The sequence below is a fragment of the Haliotis asinina genome, chromosome 8, assembly GCF_037392515.1.
Source record: "Haliotis asinina isolate JCU_RB_2024 chromosome 8, JCU_Hal_asi_v2, whole genome shotgun sequence".
NCBI lineage: Eukaryota > Metazoa > Mollusca > Gastropoda > Lepetellida > Haliotidae > Haliotis > Haliotis asinina.
The window spans coordinates 14133700-14159215 of record NC_090287.1 but is presented as its reverse complement, the minus strand read 5'-3'; the positions used below and the strand labels follow the sequence as shown (position 1 = coordinate 14159215).

The following is a 25516-nucleotide window of genomic DNA, read 5'->3' as shown; positions in this document are numbered from 1 at the left end:
GTGTACTGTACAGTCTCGCTGACGTAGGTCAGTACAGTTGGACAGTGTGTAACGACTTACTAATTTTCTGGCGCAGGCAGTATTACCTTCAGACCTCTGCCAAATAGCTAAAAAATAAAATATAAACACACACACTTACTCCCTCTCCCCCACCCCCTCCACACACACACACACATTCCCCCGAGCAAACACTCGGTCGCTTTATTCAAGGTTAAAGGAAACACCCTGCAAATTGCTTGAATACGTGTCCCAACATTTCTATAGAAATACGCTTACCTTAGTAAACAAATGTTATCGATCGGTGGTTAATGCTGTCAGGTATATCCACTAGGGAGGGGCTGGGTATTCACATGGACAGGTAAAACAGATATATATCCCCATGGACAGTTGACACCGTTGTTCACCCACTTGTACAGTTGACACCTGGACAGGTACTGTGCCACTGGACATCCAGGGTGGACGGGTATTGTTGTTCACGCGTCACTGTTTTAGTCTGTTCTACATCCGCATGTGATCGCTAAATACTGCTGAATATCCAGGGTGAACGGCTAAACGGTGTTGTACATCAACAGAGAACGACGTGGACAATTGGGACGTGGACAATTGGAAGTCCAGGTTACATTCCACAGATCAGAGGCGGTCTTATGTCGCCACGGAAGAGGTCAGTCACTGAGGCAGTTAAATATGTGGAGCTTTATGGGATCCTTATCAGCCGTCTCCTAGAGATCTGTTATCTTTAAAGATTTTTCTGTCACGAATTGCTAGGTCTGTGTATCTACCCGACGTCAAACTATAACGTTACTATTAGAATCATAAAACCCCGTTCCTTAATGTGGCATGATTCAGGTGCGATAAAACTATCGAACGTTTAGGACATGCGTGGAATAATCTCAGGAAGAAATATTTATCAGATTTACTTGTGACAAGATTATCAATAAGAAAAGAACTGAGGATATATGCATAAAAACGTACATAAAGTATTTATAATAACATGTCAGAGCTAGAATTGATCTACTGCAGACACTCCAGTAATTAGGGCCATCATTGCCAGGCACATTGTACATCAGCTCTTTGTGGTACTGATGCAGCATTATGTACATCAGATGCACTGGGTGAATGCATTTTGACGTCACCGTTACATCGACCACCTGCGTGGTGTTGAGAGCTGAAATTACGCAGATAGGAAAGTCGGCAGAGTGAAAGTCGAGTCACCTGGGGACTGGTTGCGCAAGGCAGCAATGACTCATGCTTTCTCATCCCCGTCCCTCCCCTCCTCCCCTCCCCCACCACCACACACACAATTTGAGACACCTACTCTTACAGCACAACTATTTAAACGTCCTAAAATTTAGGAGTTTGTTAATACTGAATTAAGTTGTTTGTTTTGTACCATTGTATATGCCCATTTATACTAAACGGTAAAAGAAACGCAACTTTAAAAATGAAATATCATCAAATTAAGCGTTCATTTTCATGTCGTCTATCATAAAAAATGACAAAACAGAGAAGCGTTTCTTTTGCTGTACAGTACATGTTGACAAACGTCCACTGCTATATAGACACTGTGTACAGACACTTTCAGGGTGGTGTCGAAGGCTGAGCGTACGCTGAGCCGAGTGCCTGTTCTGAATCCGTCAGTGTATTACCTATTTACGCTAAGGACGGTTCTTGATGTTGCCCTGCCTGGTGCTCGGCATTAAAGGGGCAGCGCAAGGACTCGTCGGCACGGAGTCAGTTTAATATGTGTGAGTAGAGTATCGACGTTGAAGCTGTCATCTGGCACCAAACTTGGTACGGTATCGCGGTTGGTCGCCACACACGTTTTGATTAGTACAACCATGTGCATGATAGGTGTATAAAATTGCGACCGTATTTATGTTGAATAATATAGCTCAGGTGGCGACAAATGACCTTGTCGTGCACTAAAAAAACACAAGGGTGGTTGCGTGCAGGTGGGGGTGAGTGAATGGCAACATTTCATCTCGCGACAAAATGTTAACTCGTTTCATGATTGACATGTTTTCACAAACGTGTGTCAATAATATTACTTATCTTATGTATGCAACAGATTCGGTAGATATTAAAGGCTTCCAATTGGGGTAATGTGCTGTAATATTTCACTTAACAGAGTTGCGTCCCTTAGTAGCAACAGGTTCTGCTGGGCGAGGAGATTTTTTATAGCTCTCGTCGATTATCCAATGTATTTCACATTCATTCTGTTATATGCAGTGGACACCTCATGCTCCTTTCAGATTGGTGCTAATGACGGGATGCTAAGAATAGACGTCCTGTCGAATTATGAAATGCACTAACGAGGTAAAACGCTGAGAACATTTTGAGCCTGACCCTTCTATTATTTAACACAACATGGTATCTGAAGTAACGGCGTCAGAGAAAACATCAGAGAAAACATCAGAGAAAACAGTGACGCGTTGCTGCAGACTCGGTAGCTGACCGAAAAGCTGTGACGTGATGTTATGACTGATTGTGTAATAGAAGAATGTCATCGGGGACACATTCTCTTGTCTGTGGTCATCACACGCATGACAGACATGATTGTCGCGACGACTGACGGCCTGCTGTTGTTGACGGCGGTTGTCGGTCGCCATGTGCGTATGTGATGAGTAGGGGGTCCGGTTTGGGGAATGGTGGGGGTGAGGGGTGAGGGGAGAGTTGAGCCTATTTTCCACACACGTCCTAGTTACATAATCATGTTCAGGGCCAGTAAGTGAAATACGACCCAAATTGTTGACCCACTGAGGGTCAAACAAGGGACATCTTTAAGTGTCAGCGTAGTCAGTGGGATAATCCACCTTTAGCCTCTGTGAGAACGAACCACACACCGATGGCCTGGTGACAGTGGGAAATGTGAGAGTACACCCGCAAATATACAATGTAAGGGATACGACAGGGATACCATATGGTATAAGTCCATTATTACATCTCCTTACATCGCCCAGGGGAAGGTTGGCACTGGCACGTCTATTCCATATGCCTACCTAGGAGCAGAGGACCCTTTTAGTAGCTCCCATTCAGCAGCTACCCCACATTCACCTCCTCCCCCCTCCCCCACATACTCAAACTATCTGACACCTGTTTTTTACAGCACTCAACCATTGTGGGTATTTAAGAGCTTGAACTAAGTTTGTTTACTTGTTGTTTCTAAATCGTAAAACATTTGTGCCGGTGTATATGTACTGAACAGCAATAGAAACGCAAGTTTCGGACAAATGAAATCTCATATTAGCAGAGACCATATAACAGATTTATTATGGCCTGTGATAATAGTAACCGTTTATAGTATTGTCTTCAATTAAAAAACTTGACAAAAAAGAGAGTTGTGTTTCTTTTACTGTTCAGTCTATGTCGACAAGCGTTCATTGATACTGACCGCAAACTACATATGTTATCTAAGATAAGTGTACCACGGGTTGATGTGACCTAAACACTATTCTAGGCGTAGTGTTGCGTGCACATGCAATGAGTAAGGGTATCAGTGAGCGAGTTAAGGTTTACGCCGCACTCACCAATATTCCAGCTATATGGCGTTGGCCTGTAAATAGTCGAGTCACCATGATCATCGATCTGCGCAAATGGGAACGTGTGTCAACAAAGTCAGCGGGCCTGGCCACCCGATCCCGTTAGTTATCACTGACGACAAGTAGCGTGCACAATGAAGTACATGATGCGGTGTACGCTGGCCAAATGTCTTCTCCGACGTGTACGGTTTTGTTTCTTGTCCCCGTCATAAGAGGTCGGAATTAAAATAGTCGTATATAGACCAGACGAACCCGTGATTGAGGTTATGGACGACGCAGCAGGCCGTAGGGAACAATGGCACATTGTCATCGACGTCTGACCTTTTGATCTGTTTGACATCCTTCTCTAATAGGGGCGATGGGACACCCTAGCGGTTATAGCAACGTAAGCCCATTCTCACTTACCCACTTCTGTAACAGCCAACAGGGGGCAGGAAACGGGACCCGGGATCCCCGATACTGTTCTACTCCAGTTTGAAAAACGATCACGCGTATAAGTCTTTTTACTATGGTGGTCGAGAGGGGACATCCCCTTCTCGCCTTCAGTTAAGGTCGCGATAGATAGCGCTACGAGGAAGCGATAGCCCGAGATGAGAAGATGACGAGTCGCTTTTTTTCACAGCCGAAAGGCGAACAAGCGATGCCTCGACCCGGCCACCATACATTACACACAGCTTTCCCCCATATATACCCAGCCTGCTTCACTTCGCGTTATGTGTACATAGCCCAATCAAGTCAATATCATCTGCAATATTCAAGCCTTGAAACCTTAGCCGGATTTCGCAAATGCATCTACAGTGTGCTACTTCTCCTTTGAATGTTGAGGGTCGTGTTGTTTGCTCGGGTTAAACTAGTCAATGGCGTTTTTTACGTGACTGTATCCTATTTCACATCTTACAGAACCGTCCTTGTGCTTTATCTAAGGCTAAATATAAAAGTGAAATGTTTCCCGAGAATCGGCCCGTCACTTTTATTAGTGCGCGTAAGAACCTTTTATTGCTATTTAAAAAGTAATTTTGACTTGGCGGGTCCCGATCATCATCATCATCATCATCATCATCATCATCATCATCATCATCATCATCATCATCATCATCATCATCTTTGTCTGCTATAAGACTGAGTGTCTGTAAGAACGAGTTTGACTGGATCTACAACTCATTAACACGTCCTTAACTTCCCAGGCTGTATTTCTGAGAGATATATAAATGTGTTCCTCCCGCGTCACTTTTTTTTCGATCAAACATTTTACAAAAAGTCGTACAGCCCCGTCACGTTTGAAAATAAAATGTGCCCGAAAAACATTTAACTTTTTTATGCAGCCTAAACGTGAATATAAAGGTTAGTTCTGTTATGAAGTATTTACAGAGCGCTGCAATAAACGGCTTAAACCTAAAGCACTCACACACACAAGAAGACTCAGAATGAACAGCCACATTTCAATTACATGATGCAGAAAAATATTCAAACGGTACGGGGTCGTTTTGATGTGTTTTCGAGAATGCAACAAAATCAGACCAATTTTCTTTAGTAATCTCATTTAACAACTGAATTGATTGCACGATTCTGACAATATTATGAAGAGGTGTTTTTGATTCCCTCAGATAGTGATCTACTGATAACATGCGCAATGCATCATAGCACATGCAAAGGCAAGTGAACTTTCCACGTACAAAGGGAGCATACAGTGCGAGTGCCGGATTCATTGGGGAATTTCTGTTTTCTTGCATAGGCGTGTTAAGAAGAGGCGTTTTCACAGTCGGTGACCTTAGCTGAATATGACAGAGAAGATATTCGGACAGATTACTGATGAAACTAGCAAGCACGGAACTTTTTCTGACACCCCAACACACAGAATCATGGATTCGAATCCGTGAACATGGTTTCCTGACAACAACATATATGCATGATGAGTGAGTGAGTATAGTTTTACGCCGCCTTTAGCAATATCCCAATAATATCAAGGCGTCGAGCACCAGAAATAGGCTAATAGAGAGTACCCACGTGGGTAACAGAACCCAGGTCTTCGGTGTGACGAGCGACGGTTTAACCATTGGGCTACCTAACATCATATGGCGGCTACATGGTTCGACCCAGTACAGCTCAGCAAAAGGCAACCAATGTTTGTAGTGCGACGATAATTTGCAAGCGCGGGGACAGGTTTGTGCTGACGCAAAATGTTAATTGGCAAGGCTTCCTCAAATTCAAACTGTGGTTGTTTGGGCCAAGGTGTTGGGCACTGATCAAGTTACCAGGAACATTGACTGGTTGTCTAATCACCTATGGCCCGTAGTTGTCCCTCGCGAGGTCATTTGGTTTCCTTAAAGATAGATATGACGTATGTGTATTTACACACGTTTGAGTGTAAACAAGTGTGTATATCAGACAGCAATGAACTGTATAAACCCCCACCCACTCCAATTTTGTTTACGTATAAAAAATAACAAATATAAATAAATATCAATAAAAAAATAACAAACAAAAAACAACACACATGGCAACTCAGTGAATATAGAGCTGTTTATTATGGATTACTCTTTGACGTAGACCTAGACGAACTGAAATAATGTGGAAATAGATATACACACTGGAACAGGTTCGTGTTTGTAATAATTCCGATGCTAATAACTGCCAGATCGAAATTACCATGTCGATAAATTATTAATTACTGTACAGCGAATTCATACATTGCATTTTCTTAAATGAAATAAAACATCTCCGCAGTAAGCATTTGTTATTAATTTTGTTATGTGGATTTAGGTTACAGTGTTACATGCAGTCTATTGTATACTCAAATGCCTTAGACGGTCAAAGTCCATTTTGCCGGACAGCTGATTTGATGACAACGTATTAAGAGTAACGCCCCTGTACTTAGCCGGCTATAATCTGTTTTCAACGAGTATTTGTCACCAACATTCTCATAAAGGGGGCATGTGCGTTTGGCAGACTGAGTTCCAAGTTCGAGTAGACACTTAATCAAGGTCACAAGTTTAGGATTAAATGCAAAAAGGGATCGAGTTCAGCTGGAAATGGTGTAAGACAGGTTGTCCCGCAACCGCCAACACCGTCAGTGATGTTCTTATCAGTGCCAGGAACATACACAATTACAACCATCATCAAATTCAAGTACAGCTTCACATTGACACCTTTCTTATATAAAAACATGCATACCGAAAGCTGAATCGCTCAAATAGAAAAAAAATCGAGATGAAGTTGTAGCGTGTAATTTGATAGTCCGAAACAGGCTGTAAGTTAATCGACTAATGTTTGAGGGATTTCCGCTTTTCAGTGATTTTTTTTATATTACAAAAAGTACAAAATTCCAAAATGGTACCCCCGTCCCTCTCGTGGGTATGTTGAACTGCCTCATATAATTAATATTATTTTTTAGATGATGTATAGATGAACGAGGCAGCGTATTTTGTAATCAGGTACGAGCCATGATTCAACTGCATTTCGTTTCACCAAGATTACTTATCACCAACCTGTTAATGTGTGATTTCTTGAACTGTGGAAACCAGACCTCGAGTCATAGTTACTAATCACGAACGAGACACGAGTTTACATGCAAGCATCGTACCAGTAACCCTTTGTTCATGTACATGAATATAGTAAACTACAAGTTTCAGACAGTTCCCAACGATGTCTTTCAAGTGAACAATGTTCCAGCTAATGAGTCATCGGTCAGGTAATACGTCCTTGAAAATGTATGTTATAATTTATGTTTGGCCAAAGATATAGTGGGTTGGTTCATTTTCATTTAACGCTGAACTAAGCGGAATCTCACATCGTCAGATTCGATGTGGGATTCGATGACATGCATGATGACATCAGATAATAATCGATTTGCTAACCTCACCAGCTTTCCAACATGGTCTTTTCACGTGCATCTCTGCAGTCAATAACATTCCTACAGTTACACATGACACATTCGGGAAATGTATGATTGGCGTGATTGGACAATGTCTTGTTTTGTCAATGTAGGCAGCAACATAGACACGCCCTTAGCTGATATGAAATAGTGGGCATTCATGATAATATACTACATGTAATATGCTACGTTTAGGCTTAATCACGACTTACCTATTTGCGATCTTTTTCAGGCAGCAACTGCATTTCTCATTTGTTTCACTGAAGGTGTCAATGTTGAATATATCTCTCCAGGCTTTACTTCATCAGCAAACGACGTAACTGTAATACAGATAGCATTGCATTTATTGCCTCGAGACGAGTGATATGAGGCAGTAGGATGGCAGTATTAATTAACACATAGGTCTGTCAATAAAAAGTTATAACGTTATGCAAGTATTGCAAGGAAGCCCTTGAATTGTAAACCCACGTGTAGGTATCAAATAAACTTCCACAGCTTGTCACGATCGATACAGCGGTTAAAGCTCCAGCATCTGACTATGTGAACCAAAGAAACAAAATAGCCCATATGAACTCGCACACAGTAGATGTCCCAGTTTCATCAGCGGCTGGTATCGATAAGTGCAGTCCAAAGAGGATAGAAATATTACTTATATCACTTATGCAACGTTACTTCATCAGAGTATTGTACACTCCTCTATCATAATGCTAACGGGAAAATATGTTGCATTGGAAACCACCGGTCGACAGAACATTCTAACAATAAATTATGTATAAAAGATGAGGTGATATTTATTGAAGGAATTACAGTTTTGATAATCTACTTATAATATTCCTGGTCATCTTTAGCGCTATTACAAGGAAACCACATTACACCATGATATAAGTACCGTGCATGCATATCTCCTGGTCAAAGGAGCTAACTCTTGGCTCTCACCAGTTTAATTCGGACCCCTCGTAATACGGACACAAAAGTCGGTCCCAGTCGAGTCCGATTTAGACAGCGAGTTTCAATATCTATTCAGTGCAGTGCATTGCCTTAGTTTAACTAATACTTACTCATGAACCTTGAAACGGATTTCATTGCCATTTGCTACAACTTGTATCAGTGCGGTCTGTTGCAATTGTAATAAAAACGTAAATGGTAATACATGCAGCAAATTGTAATAACCCTTGACGTAAATTTAATAAACGCACCGTAAATTGTAATACACAGATTGTCATATAAATTCACGTATATTGTAATAATTTTTATTGCAGTAAAACGTAATACGTATGGACGTACATTGTAACACCAGTTTTAATCATGATCATTCATAAATACGCGTATGTCTGTAGTGAGATTGAGATAATATGCAAGGTCACAGCCAAACTCGGCGGAGGAATTGCCAGTATATAGATGGTTAGTGTGTTAACTCAAGAAAGAAATTAATGGATTTTGTTCAAATGTGGTACCAAGGTGTCATGGAGAGATTCAAAACATCATTTGAATCTAGTGACCTTGAGATAAATTGCTAGGTCGCAGCAAAAAATTGAGGTATTGGTCAATTTAGAGATCGCTAACGCGATAACTCAAGAAAGAATTAATATGCTGAAGAGCAAAAGAAACGTAAGTGTCGAAAAAATGAAACCTGATATAAGTACGAGTTGATGTTTAGCGATAAAGATGAGATGAGAGCATGCAAAACCATAATTTTAGCAGGTGCGTGATGTTCTTTATAAAGGTTTGTTTTAAAAAAAAAAACCCAAAAAAACAGTTCAGCATCGACGCTAGGAGGTGTACACAGCACACGATACCTAGGGTAACGACTGTGCAGAGATGAATGACTATTGCAAACTTGCATGGAGATAGCATTGCAACCGCTTTAGATAGGCAATTGGGCTCTGATCTTACAAACATGATGGATCAGCCGGTCGCGTATGTCCAGCTAGGATCCATGTCCGCTAGTATGGTCATTTACCTTCAGTTGTTGGCGATCACTCGCCCATTTTTACATTGTATTGTCCAGTTATAGTTTGGACCTTTTAAAGATATATGCTAACTAGTTTTAACTCATTGTGTGATAATCTAATAATTCTACTGTCATTCTTTGACACTGTTTTATATATTCTACGTATGTATTATGAACTTAGGACTAGTTTTAGTCACGATATGACAGAAATATTGCCGATGTGATTTTCAGTCTTAACCCACGTACTCATTCCTCCCGCTGGGCAATCTACAGGCTGTTTTATATTGTATTGTCGTTTATAGCTAAAATAATTGGATTTAATTTCTAGTTGAAATTTCATGTATGAGATAGTTCAGTTGCTTTACTGTGCTTTGCGACAGGTAAGTATATTCCCTTGCCTTGATTGACAGCACTGACAGGCGAATGATACAAATCAGGCAGTTGAAAGTTGGGCAAGCGGTTCATGGCATGTAGACTGCGCAGTATAATGTGACTATGCATATACACGTTATGCATATACATACTATGCATATACACACGTTAAAGCTGTTAAGAACATTGCCAATGGGATTCATAATTTATCAGGCCTGTGAGCGCCACGTCCGTATTTCATTATCCGCACACATATTTCTTGATGTTTCTTTCATCTTTCTTCATATTCCTCAGAAAAGTGTAAGTGAGGTGGGGTGATATGGGGTTTAACGTCGCACTTGAGAACAGTTCTTTCATACGTGTGTTTGCGTGGCTGGCTGATAGTACTAGCCCACACTTAAGCTGACTTATATTGCTAGGTTACTGAGATACATACCACGCCTGAACACCCTATTCAGACACATTAAACTGACTCAGAGCTGATCGGGCCTTGACCAGCACCAATGCCGAGCGCCAGACAGGGACCAAAGTAGCAAATTTTGAAATGACGTGGTAGGCGATCGAACCCGCGGCCTCTTGATGACCGGGCGGACACTCCAACCACTACACCACTTTGGCGGCTCACAAACTAAATATACACGACATACGGTTTCAAAACACTGTTTAAAACGTTCAATTTGAGTTGCTAGTTTTTCACCCTGGTGTGCTCTGTACCGACAATATACAGCACTCGGAAGCAATAATAATGAATTCGCTAGACAAACATATGCTGCCAAACCCCGTCATAAATTTATGTGTGACAGTGGACAGCCCTTGTGAAGCGAACACCAAATGCAACAGGTGGTTCGTTCGCTCAACTATCTAGGATTATATTTATAATGAAGTATGTCATAGAGTACATGTCAGCTGTCCTTTCACTTGCCGTCAGCAGTAAACATTTCCAATTTCATTGGCGACAGCATCATCACCATACATAGCTGCATTCATAGCCGTGTTAACTTCTAAATGGTTGGATTCGATTTAACTCTTCTGACAGTTATTTCACTGCATGTAGGATGCTACCGATAGAACACATTGTGATTCTTGTCCATCACCCCGAGTTATTGGACCTTATTGTTAATAGTTATTGTGAGTAAGTGAGTTTAGTTTCATCAATATTCCAGCAATGTCTCGCTATGGAAAACTACATATGAGCTTCACACAATATACCTACGTGGGAAATCGAACGCTTTAACCACTAGAAGCGTACATGCATAGAGTAAACACCAACTCTAAGAAATGGAGCCTTATTCCTTGTCATTAACATTGAACATACAACAAGCATATCTCTCACACGTAGCCAATCGTTTGCATATATGTTAAAGTCAAATTGTGTCCTGAAATGACTGAGAGCGTTAGCCGTTTTGCGTCATTTTGTGTAACAACAATCAACATACTTCAGCCATTTCATGACATTTCATTTCATCTATATATGGTGGACAGGGGTTCGTGAGGTGTGGCTGCTCTAGTCACTGCGATAACAGTATACAGTTATTTAATTTTACCTTAAAAAGCGACTGCCGCAAATATGATAAAAAACTACAACATTACTGTAAGTCCATGTCATCGTATTCTGTATGCAAGGTTTCCTTTTTTCGCGAGTATTTAGTGTTTTTATATACAGTAACTGATTCCTCTATCCCTGTAAAGTTCACAACAAACAGTTAGTTTCTGCCATACATGTCGAGGACCGATTTGAAAACGTAACAGTACAATAAACATGTTTCTGATGCAGAAAAACGTTTGATGAAAGGTTGTTTATGTGATGCATATAAGGTCCAAACATTTACATCCTTACAGTTCATTTATACATACATCTACTATTGAGTTATAAAGCTGTGGGTTATGTCGCGTGAAACACAGATCCTGCAGCAATAGGTGTGGTGGGGTGGCCCAGTGGTTAACAGTCCGCTAGTTACGCGGAATATCCGGGTTCGGGTCCCATAGGTACACTGTGTGAAGCCCACTTCTGGTGGGTGTCCTCGTGATGTTACTGGAAAATCGCTAAGTAAAAGTAAAACTAAAGTCACTCACTCACTCCCACAGTGATAGACTGATTAGTGAGCAGTGTACTATTAACGTATATTGAGAAACTATGGTATATGACATTTTTCACGACTGATAATTCTGAGGAAGGTTCGTGGACCGTTACTTGAAAGATAATCCACCACACCCCAGTGCCACAGAAGTTCCCCAAAATAACCTGCGTTAAAAAATGTTTCTAAAAATATGTGCTTGAATTTACTTGTAGGAAGCAAAGATTCTTTTATACAAAAGCGGCCTGTAAAACTCAGAATTAATCCCTATACCTTTACCTATTTTCTGTTTAAAGACAGTTTCGTTCCTTTTACAATGATTTAATGTGTTACAAGGGAAAATTCTATAAAAAAGCTAAAACATATTGTAAATGAAATGTCCTGGAAGAAGAGCGCCATGTTATGCTAATCAGTCATCATTATAGTAATATTAGAAGCAAATAGTTATTTCCCTGTTTTATTTACTAAACAATAATTAAACACATCAGCTGCTTACCGTATATTAATTGAAAATTATTGCTTTTATTGTTTATTTTTCATGCTGTTGTGATTAATGAATGGCACCATCTTGTGGTGACGACTTCATTAATTTGTATACAGTACTGAATATTACTTAGGTCGTGGACCTTGCCCTTCGACAATAACGCAAATATGCCTGAGGTAAATAGAGGAGTACTGTATTTCTTTTGTACACTGTAGTCTAATACACAGCCAAGAATCAGTACGATACCGCAACAGGTTTTTTCTTGTCATATGTCGATCAAAGAGTTTTTATTAGTAACGAAATGTCTTATCATTATGTTTACTCATGTGGAGCTGACCCCGTTAAACTTATTAACTTCAGTCAATTACAGTAGACAATGTTCCGGTTTGATGCACATGTGTATTGTCGCCATGGTGATTAATTGATTGACACAAATGATCGTGTTCTGTGAATGCCTTGGTCTCGGGTATTCTGGATGTTAATAATGTATGAGTTTTTAAGAGTATGTGGGTGATGTTGGTTGGTTTGCGTCGAAAGTATTTCTTCAAATATATTAAGATTAAATATTTAAGAAGTAACCTTGGCCGCACGCTCCTTGAATTAAATCGGTCACCTGCCTGTCTCATTTAAAATTGTGAGACTTCAGCTGAATGCATGACATGAATAGTGATGAAGGACATGAATTATTCATGAGCTATTTGAAGTGATTGTTTGTCCTCTTTGTCAATTTTCATGGCAACTGCACATCGTGCATCCGTTTACAAAAATATTTAGGAGACGAAAAACCTAATTGTTTATATTCCGTTTTATCACAGTATCGCCACGCAGTCGCCTTATGAACATACTGGATTTGTGATTCTTCATCATCGGTGACGTCATCATACTTGATTAAGGACATTATACATAATGTGTGAAAAAATCAATTCTGTCATTAATGACAATGTCGCCATGACATTTGGTGATCCATGTGTCTTTCAGAAGCTAGCGCAAATACACCAGAAGAACCAAACCCAGATTCAAACCAAAGACCACAGACACCACGATTTTCTCGACATTGATAATGATTCTATACAAAAAATACGACATACAATTCCTTTCATATCAAGATCACGCTGCTAATGGTACTGAAAAATGTCCAAACTAACTTTCATAATCTACACTCAGTGGGACTTCCAGATTCTTCAGTGTCAAATAATTAACTATCCCCCAATGTCGAGCAATATCTGAACACTTGCCACAGGACCAATGGTCGGATAGTACCCAACTGAAATATACGTGCATGCAGTACGACATGGACGTTGTGACCGGACTGCGTATATTTTGTGACCTTTCTTAACTTTGGGCACTTATTTCACATGATGTATTTCCAATATATTTATTCCAATAGTATTCGGTGATGAAATTTACGAATATGTTCTAAGTTTTCTAGGGTTGGAAATATGAACATTCCCTTACGTGTACAAACATTTGTAAAAAAATAATTTTCCGATACTTTTATTAATGTATCATTCCGGATATCAAGGGTACAACAAACAGTGGTGAACATCGCCAAGAAAATAATGCAAATGCAGCTGTATTTGTGTGTTTTTTTTATTTTCTTCCAATTATCTGTCACGATCTTCATTTCTTTGACTTTTGTCTTGGTGACTCCACGAACGCAAAATCTTTATCACAAACATTGTCTACAAATCTGCATTGCAAACTTCAAACTTTTTGTGTGTTTGAGATAGGTAATAGAGCTTCGCCAGAATCAAACCTAGATTCGTGTATAAAAAGGCAATTTAAAAGAACAATAAAGTACAATCACTTGTTAAAGTGACTCCCCTTCATGTTTGCTGACAGACCTTGTTTTGGAGACACTAACCACCCCTTTCAGATGACTTTAATCATAAGGACATAACTTATTTTAATGTCTTCAAAGATTCGTGTACGATGACAAAGATTAAAAACAATCCTGTCTTAAATATACATCAAGCAATCCAGTGTTCATTATGACAGGAAGTAATCCAACAGCCTAAGAACACATTCCATGTGACATCATCTGAGGCCATACCATTATCCAAAAGGTACCAATTGACAGATCGTTCGTCCATTTCTGTATTTTTTGCACAAATAGAAATAGTATGCTCCAATGAGTCTTGATGAATAATATCGCGTTGACCACATTGTCTACAGATGTGAAATTTTAGGTAGGGCTTTGCTAATGATTGCTTCAAAATAACATTGAAGCTTTGCAAACATTGGCCATCGAGAACATAGTTAGGTTTACTACATTTCATCGCCAATCGTATGTACTAGTATTTGAACAGTCTTTATATTTCAGTTTTAAAAGAACTAAAAGAGAATATTCTGCTAAGGGAAATAGCGGCTTCAGGTTGTTCTTAAATAACTGGAATGAGAAAAACCCCATCAAGACCATCTTTATCAGCTCGCTAACTCTCACAATAGCTGTCTCGTGACTGTGCTCAAAGTTACCAAAATGTGTCCTGTCTTCTTGAGAATTGTGGACTCGATGACAAATTCTCCAACTTCCATGACGTATAGCCTTTATTTTATATTGTTTTGTCAAAATAGTACTGCTAGAACCATTCTAATAGTACAGTCCAAGTGCACTGGTGACATATTCCACGTGAGATACTCTCACATCCAGAGGATATTGGGTACCTTTATTCTGGTGGACTTAATCAAGGGGCCGTTGCACATATCTCGTACTACACGTCGACGGCCCATCCTGCCATATGCGCAAATTTATCAGCAATCAGTTACGTGTGACTTCTTAGCGGATCAGACTGTCCGACTGCCACAGTTCCTGATAATACCTCCCGATGAAACACGTGCCTTGATGACACTGATAAACCCTTTGACGACAGTTTACCATCCGATTCATCTGATACACGTAACGAATCACAGATACCTTTCATACCCAAGGTACTCTCAACCTGCTGTACTTCGTCGTGATGCTGACTGTAACGCGCGCGGTTTAACATACAGAACTCTTATAAGTCGTTTCTCCACGGCACAGAAAACCCAGTCGTGCATGTGGAACCAATAGCAAGTGTCTGCACACACCATCATTCAAGACGTATACGACACGCACCCACAAAGTTAAGGTGCTATTATATGGCACTGCAAATCGTACGGACAGTGACAATATCGAAATATTGAAGAAGTTAAAAAATATATGTCCCAAACTCCAAAAGGTTCAGTAACTGAATATGATGTTAATGATCAAACTAATTCTTGCATTCAATGTATTACTGTAATTTAAATGTATTTTTCTCCTATTGTACGTATCTTTCTATCCCTGTACATATACTTTGTTTCACATTTGCATGTAAGCACTGTAAATTGGAGATTACTTGTACCCAATCCATTCTCTGGAATAAATATGTTTAAATAAAAGTTCAGGGGCTATTTCATTGACTTCTAAATGCTGCATATTGATTTGGTGTTTAAGTCACTCATCAAGTTACACGACTCTTATAAACACAGCGTATATTCAAGTTCAATCACGTTTCAATCCTTGGACATACCTAAGTTCTCACCCTATAGGGAAAAAAGTGCCTTATTTAGTTATTAGCAGTTACTTGCGCTGTTTACTGCCACCGTGTTCCTCGAGATTATCTCTTGTTGACACGACATGTGTGCATGTCCTTCAACAATAAACAGTAAAGATATGGTGACTGGTTTATGTCTGAACCTGGCGTTACTGGATCGGGTTGCATATCGCATTAACCTAGAACTGGACATCGAACGAAAGTAAAGAAAGTCTCTTGGCTCCTCTTCGTTATAACTTATGATCATAAGTTAGGAACAGATTTTTGAGTAAAATATGCTCATTTCAGAGACTCTGACTATCAAGACAAGTGGTCGCTGTTTTAGGTTAGCAGATGATAAATAGTACACATGAACGAAGACGCTATATCACATCCAATGCACATCAATTTAGCTGTTCCCCATCCTTTATCAGTGGATTATTTACCAATGAAATTATGAAAACTTGATAAGTGATAGCATCTTATCATAAGGACGATATTTATAGTCGACGTCAAACTGGGGTATATATGTTGAACTCCTGTACTATTATTACGTCATTTACCTTCATCCTGATATGCACGCGTGCAGAAACTATCCACTGTATACATTCATATCCCTGGAAGAGACCTGGACCAGGTGTCTGAAGTTTTGAATCTAATCAACTCTTTTCTAGCAACCTTATGTGAAGTGACATCAGGGATAACTTCTCATCCCTTTTGTATCACATCGAAGATGCGAGTATTTGTCTTTTGTAAACGCATGAGACGTGAGCTTTCCATAGCACACAGGGCGGTGTTTGTGTCCCATTTCGTTTTCATTCATTGAAAAGCACTCCCAGGGTGTGTTTCTACCGCACGTCAAGGTACAATGGTTTTGTCACGAGTTTTCATGTTAAAAATAAAAAAACAACTACCTCTTATGTTTAGCTGTTAAAAGGCGACATAACCTTCGCATGATGTTATTAAAACCACTCGGCTGTACCGAGGGTAATGAAAAGGGTAATGTATGTATGTATGTATGTATGTATGTATGTATGTATGTGTGTGTGTGTGTGTGTGTGTGTGTGTGTGTGTGTGTGTGTGTGTGTGTGTGTGTGTGTGTGTGTGTGTGTGTGTGTGTGTGTGTGTGTGTGTGTGTGTGTGTGTGTGTGTGTGTGTGTGTGTGTGTGTGTGTGTGTGTGTGTGTGTGTGTGTGTGTGTGTGTGTGTGTGTGTGTGTGTGTGTGTGTGTGTGTGTGTGTGTATTATATATTCCCTTTTTCGTTTCCGTGAATATGTAACAATATACTCCCTGTATGCCTTTGCGTGGTTAAAACCAGCTGAAAGCAGGGCGTCGATGAATTACCCAGTTTACACATAAAACTATAGAAAACATTATGTCCACTCCGTATGTTTATCATCACGCTATTTCGTGGATGTGAAAGCTGCACATGGCAGACAATTTGTTTATAAACCGAGACGTAGCATTTAGGACATGTGAACACGGTAATTCACATGTGTTATCATTGAACAGGATTTACTATTATTTCACACGTTAGAAATATGTGAAACATATATTTACATGCTTTTGTGAGATGTGTTCCAAATGCTGTTATATTTCACGACCTGCGAAACAAATGATGCGTATGTTTCAGACGTTGGTGATATGGGTCTCGGATGATACGTTATATCCTCACATGGGTTAAATCTGGGCATTCCTGTTCCTATGTGTGTGTTCGTGGTTGGCTATCTACATTTCTTTTTAAAGCTTTCTAAGAGCTTTATACAATATCTGCTAAATTGGGGCATAATAATAAAGCCATTGGTAATAGCCCTGAAGGTTCAAGTGTCTTTACATATGCTACTTCCGGGTTGGCTTGTCGTACGAGGCGACACGTGACACACATGTCGTATTTTACTCGATTACTCCATTATTTACAGACTAAACTCACTCATTCACTTTACATACGCTTGTCTCGAGTACAAATGGTTGGACAGGACACATTCATCGTTATGTCACCTATGCACATTATGCTTACGCTACAGTCGGAATCGTCGAGGAGACTACCTGACCACAGTACAATTGCACAAATCGTGATTTACTGCTTAAAACTTCTTGAATTGAACGGTTTAACAAAATCCTTCCTTATTAGATCTGAGAGTCTTTACACGAAATGAAGTGCAAGGTCATAATCCCTTCCATTAGATAGTTTGTATTGGATCACGTGTTTGACTTCGACCAATCCTGATGAATATAACACATACAGCAATATATGACGTCTTTAATTCAGTAACTAATGTCCAACACGCAAATACTCTTGGCGAGGAAGCTGTTTACTTCGTCTCAGAAAGCTCCAAAAACGAATTTCCTGTCATGGTCCTGGGAATCCCACCGTTATCGAGAAAGGTTTTTTGCAATGAGAGTCTTATTCTCAGAGAATAAAGAAGCAGATCAAGTCTAATGAGCGCCGGGTCTCTGTCTACACCGAACTTCCGTCATCCCTAGTGATCAACCGTCCAGCCGTTGTTGTCATGCGACCCCCGTTTTGTTACCCAGCATCGCCATTGTTAATTGATAACGGTCTATCACTGTTTGGTCTGTCTCCAGTACTGACAGACTGTCATAGACGTGTGACATGTGTTCCGATGGCGGATTTGCAGCATCCTATGGTCCTAGCCACATGTTCTTGCTTCTGTTCCATCTGTAGTATATTGATTGCTCTCTCCCTCTGCTCTGGCGTTAAACGAGGCATGTTCCAGGTTGTCAGTCGAGTAAAATGATGTAAGATAATAAACCTGAATAGCTTTTATACCCTAATTTGATAAGAGTAACTTTGTGCACAGGTTCCGTGTCACAAAACGGAATTGCAGGTGAAAATGTTCACTGAGATTAGACGTGTTGTGTTTGAGATATGTGCTTCTAGCCATTTTCAAACAGAATCACAATTATTAACCACACCCTACCCGCAAAGGGGTTAAAGAACTATTTAGCAGTTGCTGGTTAAGCGAGGCAGCTGTGTCTTCAGTGCGGAACTGCATGTTGATGACTGTATAATTAGGCTTACCTGTTGTCGACGTTGAAGTGAAAGGTCGTTATGCCCTCAAAAATCGACCCGCCTAGGAACAGGTTTGATGTGTATGGGCATCAGGACCGTGCACATCCAGTCGCGTATGTTAATTTGTACGTTTGTGTATGGTATAAGTTAAAACAGATGGGGGTATTGCCACCCTGATAAAAACATGAATTCTATGTGTTTGAGTTCTCCTTGAACATCACTTGACAAAGATGGTGTATTCAGGACAAAAGCCAATAGGATACGTCATGGTTCGATGGTTTCGCACTGGAGGATTGATAGCAGAAATCCGAGCTGCAAAGGCACAACTGAAGCGTTATAGCCTATAGAGACCATTGCTTGCAGAGTGTCACGGCAGCTTGGAACAGACAATCCATTGATCAACAGCATGGGCATCTATCTGCGTAATCAGGAACCGATGACATGTGTTAACCAAGGCAGCGAGCCTTACCACCCGACCCCTTTAGTCGTCTCATACGACAAGCAAAGTTGCCTTTTGTGACAAGCATGTGTTGCTGAAGATCTTCTCTACCCCGGAACTTTACGGGTCTGTAGCTAAAGATGCCTTGAAGAATTCATATGTACCGTGACCCACTATTGTAATCTCCTATACATTCAGCAAACGTTACAGTCATATGGATGTTTCATTACATTCAGCTCTATTAGGCTTTACGAACGTATGGACATTTCAACCCGTTATCACTCTATCAGTCGTTACATCCTTTCAGGTAAACAATCCACTATACCTTTGTCAGTCGTTACAGCTGTAGAGACTAAGAATCCACTTTCCCTCTGTCAGTCGTTACAGCCTTACACGCAAACAATCCACTATACCTCTGTCAGTCGTTGCAGATTCCCAACCTAATCCATCATCAAACGTTATCCCCTTACAGGCAAACGGTCCACTATACCCCCACCAGTCGTTACAGCTTTCCAATCTAACAATCCACAATACCTCTATACCACTATTGCTACGTCCGTACAGGCAAACAATCCACTATACTTCTATCACTCGCTTCGTCATCACAGTCAAACAAGCCTCCATCAATCACTACGCCCCAAAAGGCAAACAATCCACTATAATTCTAACAATCGGTAAGCGCCCTTAAAAGCAAACAATCCACCATACGTCTACCCATCATTACGTAATTACAGGCAAAGAACCACTATACCTCTATCAATCGCTACGTCCTTACAGGCGAACAATCCAATATACTTCTATCACTCGCTTCGTCATCACAGGCAAACAAGCCGCCATCAATCGTTACTTCCCAAAAGGCGAACAATCCACTATATCTCTGTTAATTATTATCTCTCCACAGGGAAGCAATCCACCATACCTCTATCTATCGTTACCTCCCAACAGGTAAACAATCCGCTTTACTTCTATCGGCCGTTACGGCCTAACAGGAAAACAATCCACTATACGTCTATCAATCGTTACCTCCCAACAGGTAAACAATCCACTATACCTGTATCAATCGCTACGTCTTTGCGGAAAAATCAATACACTATACCGCCATAAATGGTTACTTCCATACAGGCAAACACTCTATTACACCCCTATCAATCGTTACGTCCTTACAGGTAAATAATCCACTATACCTGTATCAATCGCCTCGTCTTTACAGACACACAATCCACTGTACTTACATCAATCGTTATGCCCTTACAGTCAAACAATCCAATATACGTCTATCAATCCATTGTACACGTTGGGTGCATTAACATTTGATGCATGTACTTTAAAGAACGAATAAACTCACATTTCTGCCTTCTTCTAACCGCATATGAAAGACATGTGGTCAGTCTTAAACGGAACACCAAACTTATTCTTAAAAAAAACTGTGGTTAATTCATACCGAGCGATATTTTTTCACCGACTACTGTATTTAACTTACCTTTATGATGACCTATAAAATTGATGGTTTTGAGTCTTATATTCTCCATTAAATTGTAACTATACAATACATACATATATACAACGAAAACCGATACATGTATATTTTACTGGCACTCGCAAGATGGCGTATGAAACTCATGGTTTTGGATCTTAGATTCTCAATTATTCCTGACCTTACTGAATATATATTTTAACTAAATAGCATTTTACATCTTTACACCCTAATCAGTCTATATAACTCGAGTCGTTGCACTAAAACGTTCATTAAAAGCTCATTGTCATCCATAAGCTCTGTATGATCTTTCATGGGGTTGGAAAGCGATATGTAATGCATGTTACAAACAAAGTTACCATTAGCGTTGGGTGGTGATATACAGACAATTATACTTTATCGGTGAGTGAGTGACTGTTTTTTTTTAGCCGATTTAAGCTGTAATCCAGAACACATTATACCCATGCGGGGAATCGAAGCGGGTCTCCTGTATGGCGGGGCGGTGGGGAAACCTAATGGTTAAAGTATCCACTCGCCAAAGGTCCGGATTCGATTCCCTACATGCCTACAATGTGTGAACCCATTTCTGGTGCCCCCGACCGTGATATTGATGGAATATTCTAAAAGCAGGGCGTAAAACCATATTCACTCACTCACGGTTCTGTGAGGCAAGCGGACGCTTTAACCATTAAGGTACCCAACAGCCCTAATACGAACGGATCTGCGATTCAAACCGAGGATAATTTCTATCTGGTTTGGATGAGGAACGTCAAAACGTCCGAGGTACAGTCTCTCATTCAAACGAATTTGCGATTCAAACCGAGGATAATTTCTATCTGGTTTGGATGAGGAACACCGTGATGTCCGAGGTATTGGGTTGGTACATGAGAAGCTACCCAACAGCCTCTCATTCAAACGGATCTGCGATTCAAACCAAGGATAATTTCTGTCTGGTTTGGATGAGGAACGTCATGACGCCCGAGGTATTGGACTGGTACATGAGAAGCTACCCAACAGCCCTTCATTCAAACGAATTTGCGATTCAAACTAAGGATAATTTCTATCTGGTTTGGATGAGGAACACCGTGATGTCCGAGGCATTGGGTTGGTACAAGAGAAGCTACCCAACATCCCCTCATTCAAAATGATCTGCGATTCAAACCGAGGATAATTTCTATCTGGTTTGGATGAGGAACACCGTGATGTCCGAGGCATTGAGCTGGTACATGGGAGACTAATTCAGTTGCACGATGCGCTTGGCTTAACGCTTTTAACTCAATTTCACTGTGTCAGTATAATGCGAATTCGCTCGAATTATGCCCTAATAAATTAATGACATAATCAGTACCACCAGATAATACATTTCACCATTTCGCTCTTTGAGAATACGCCCATCAATTTCAACCAGAAAATAGTCAAAATGATCCAAACACTCACCGGTTCGATGTTCACACTTGGCAGTATCCGACTATGCGGAAGAAACCTCGTGACATCGTGACGCTGACAGTATGAACCCTTGCTCATAATACCAGTCACTAGTTTGTGTGGTCCAAAGTTAGATCCCAAAGAGAAGACAAAATAAAAACGTTAGTTACAATAACAGTAAAAGCAGAAGCTCTGTTAGTGGTCGGAACCTTGAAAAGTTAAAATTAACTTGACAAATATGAAAGAGCTTGGTACGTTTATATACATTAAGACTGATGTTTTTCTTACATAGGTGTTGCAACAATTGTCCTTTCGCAAATATTAAAGCGGCGTAGTTACATACCTTCCACACGTTTCAAACTACTTACAAACTGACTCCATTTTATGCAATCCAGGTAAGTCTCACCCCAACCCACTCAACGGATTTGCAGAGTTATCGTTTATGATAAATATGCCAGTTTCTTAAGTAAACAAATGACGCGTGGGTAGTCCTCCATGTCCTCAACCTGCTCTGTACACTAAACGGTGATGATGCTGTCATGGTTACCATGGCAATGGTGAACAACATCATCTGAAAATCCATAATCGGATCGTTCTTCTCTACAATGAAGACGAATCAGTCTCCATTATTGACAAACATCTACGTGTAATTATAGCTCATGTCGAGTATAATGGTCATAGTAGGATATCATAGCAGTACATAACCCATACCTTATTGGGCGTGGTCACACTGACACACATATATCTAACACATCTCGTGCAGGTCCGTGCCACTATGTGTAAATTTGTGCTGTTTACATAAATTCTGTGGCATAGTTGACCAAAACAAGTGACTCGTCATTCACATGCAGATTTCTGATTATTTAATGTCCTGTAAATTGCCCACAGACCTTCACGGAAGGGTGTGTGGCTGGGGAAAGAGGCTCGGGGCAATAAATATACCTGTCACTCACAAACCTTTACACATATTTTAAAGCATTGCAAGCATTTAAAGCTAAGCAGGCTTGTCCAGTCTCTCTAAACCGAAGGAATCTCGGCTCTCCGCTGTTTTCCTATGTATATGATTTCACAACTGTTGGTCTTCTTTAACGTAATTTCATTTCAGGGACTAGATGTTGAAGAGAACATCAACCTCTTTAATACTGAAATCAATCCTTGTACCATCCGGGTACACATGTAACACGAAACAACTATGCCAGTGCATTATAGGAATGGTCAGATCATCGGTGTTTCTTTTAAGTGTGAAATATTAAATATTAAGCACTTTAAATCATGCTTAACACACTTATATCATGTTTTACTTGTGATAATATCTTTTCAGAATTATTTGCATCTTTTGTGCTTTTGAATATTTATGCTTTAGATAAAATGGATATATTCATGCATAAGTCATAAGTCATAATGTAAATTGTATTCCCGTTTTTTAAAATAATCCGATGGCCTTAATTTAACTGTTGTGTGTAGTCTCTCATAACTCCTTGTAGCGGATAACGCATCATGCTACACTAGAAAGTACTACCTGAGTTCATGTACCCATATGTAATGTAATATTGAGGTGAGGCTGTTAACCGGTAATCACATAATTCATTTTCCTCGTTTGGTCACTCCTCTACTGTTATGTATTGTGTTGACGATTGCCTGCCTGAATAACACGATTTTAATGTACATCTCTAATGCTCCCCCCTTTTCTCCCGAATGAAACCGAAACATCTGTTAATTACGGTAACAGTTGCGACACACATTACATTAACTCATTGGAACAAAATTATTTATGTTCATGTGCAATGTAGAGGAGACCTTACCGAGTAATGTGTTCAGAAGTGTACACTGTCCAAGTACAAGTACAATTATCACCGCGGGTGCAGTATGGCCACTTTAAACATTGAACCCGTTCCACATTGAACCCGGATCTAGGTCGGTCGGGTTGGCCATTTATCGACAACGACCGCATTCTCACTGCTGAAAATCAACCCATACATTTGTCCGTGCGGGCTTTATAACGGGTAGCGAGCGGTCTCCGTACTTTGAATACGGAACCTATCCTACACAAAGGCCTCACATTCATGCACTGACACACCCATGCTCGGGTGTATTTCATGTTGAGGTACTGAGCGTCTCCGTTTTAAAATCCTTTTGATCGCACGCTAGCAAATCTTCACACTAAGCAAGCGTGTATTTCATGAAACATAAAAAAACCTTTTCGAATAAGCATAACAAAGTATGAAACTTACCTTTTCCGTATATTCCGTGTCTTACACCAATTTTCCAACTGAATATCACGATATCGGCACTACCCTCCGTAACGCTTCGCCGGGTTCTGTCTTCTTGTCTAGTGTCAAACAACACCGGGGTGGTTCGGATGTTATATTTAACCAATAGTGGCAATTGTGGTTGTCAACTGTCGGGATTCTGTTTCATGCTTGCCGATACAGCTGCATGACAATATCGATTGAACCATTAAACCATACTGGCGTGGTGTTCCTTGGCTGAGGACGGAGCCTGTAAATAACGATTTACCTGTGGATGACTACCTGAGTTTCACAGGTAGATCTACCGGGCCTACCATGGCGGAGAGAGCGCATTCATATTCAAACATAGACCAGGATTCCGACAGGTACATGTTACATGTCTATGAAAATGCCCTTTCCTAGTCGCGTTGCACATGTAATAGTAATGGGAAAATGAGGAAAAGTCACAGGCGTTACTATGGCAACGCGGTTGTCAGGGAAATCATGAAAGCTTCTGGCAACATATAATTAGGAGAACGACGTGATTCTCGTAAATCGAACAATTTGTTCCTTTTGTCTGACTGAGGAGGTTTCAGGATGAAGGGACAGTTCTGCATGTGTAAAACGGTCGTTTCGAACAGCAGTGTATCAGGTCTGTGAACGTCATACTAAATACCGCGTGCGTTTGATATATCAGCCAGTTGTTGTCAGATTCTGTGCTTTGACCGTGGAGGAAGTGTCACACAGTTGCAACGTGGTTTTCACACTACGTCAGCCACAAGCAGAAAGGCAGGTGTTATAATGTTTCTTTTCCTCTGACACAACTATCTAAAATGCATACGTTCACTTAGTGGGTGAGTTTAGTTTTACGCCGCACTTGACAATATTCCATTTAGCACAGACATGGCTATGCCCTTCCCTCGTATTTGTAAAACAGGGTTGCTTTATCAGTATTAGAACACCAAAAGACTATTGTACATCGTTGTGAAGCCCCGTGGTCGTATCCAGAGCTGCGCCAGGCAATGTCACCGTATCAATCAGTTGAAATAAGTGATGTATGAGGAATCCTCGCAACGTCATGGGTGTGG

General features: G+C 40.4%; 1 protein-coding gene across 4 annotated transcripts in view; it reads right to left on the bottom strand.

Moving 5' to 3' along the window:
• LOC137294444 (uncharacterized) overlaps positions 1-25115 on the bottom strand; it is a 34915-nt gene extending 9800 nt beyond the window's left edge. Inside the window, exons 1-3 of one of the 4 annotated variants that reach the window (XM_067825462.1) lie at positions 24432-25115; positions 22213-22310; positions 7623-7730 (exon numbers count right to left, since the gene is read on the bottom strand). The gene's annotated coding sequence lies outside the window, so the exon portion shown is untranslated. Of the gene's footprint in view, positions 1-276; positions 720-3944; positions 4029-7622; positions 7731-22212; positions 22311-24431 lie in introns of those variants that run through there. The other 3 variants (XM_067825460.1, XM_067825464.1, XM_067825463.1) reach the window with 3 other exon arrangements.
• Positions 25116-25516: the final 401 nt, after the last annotated feature.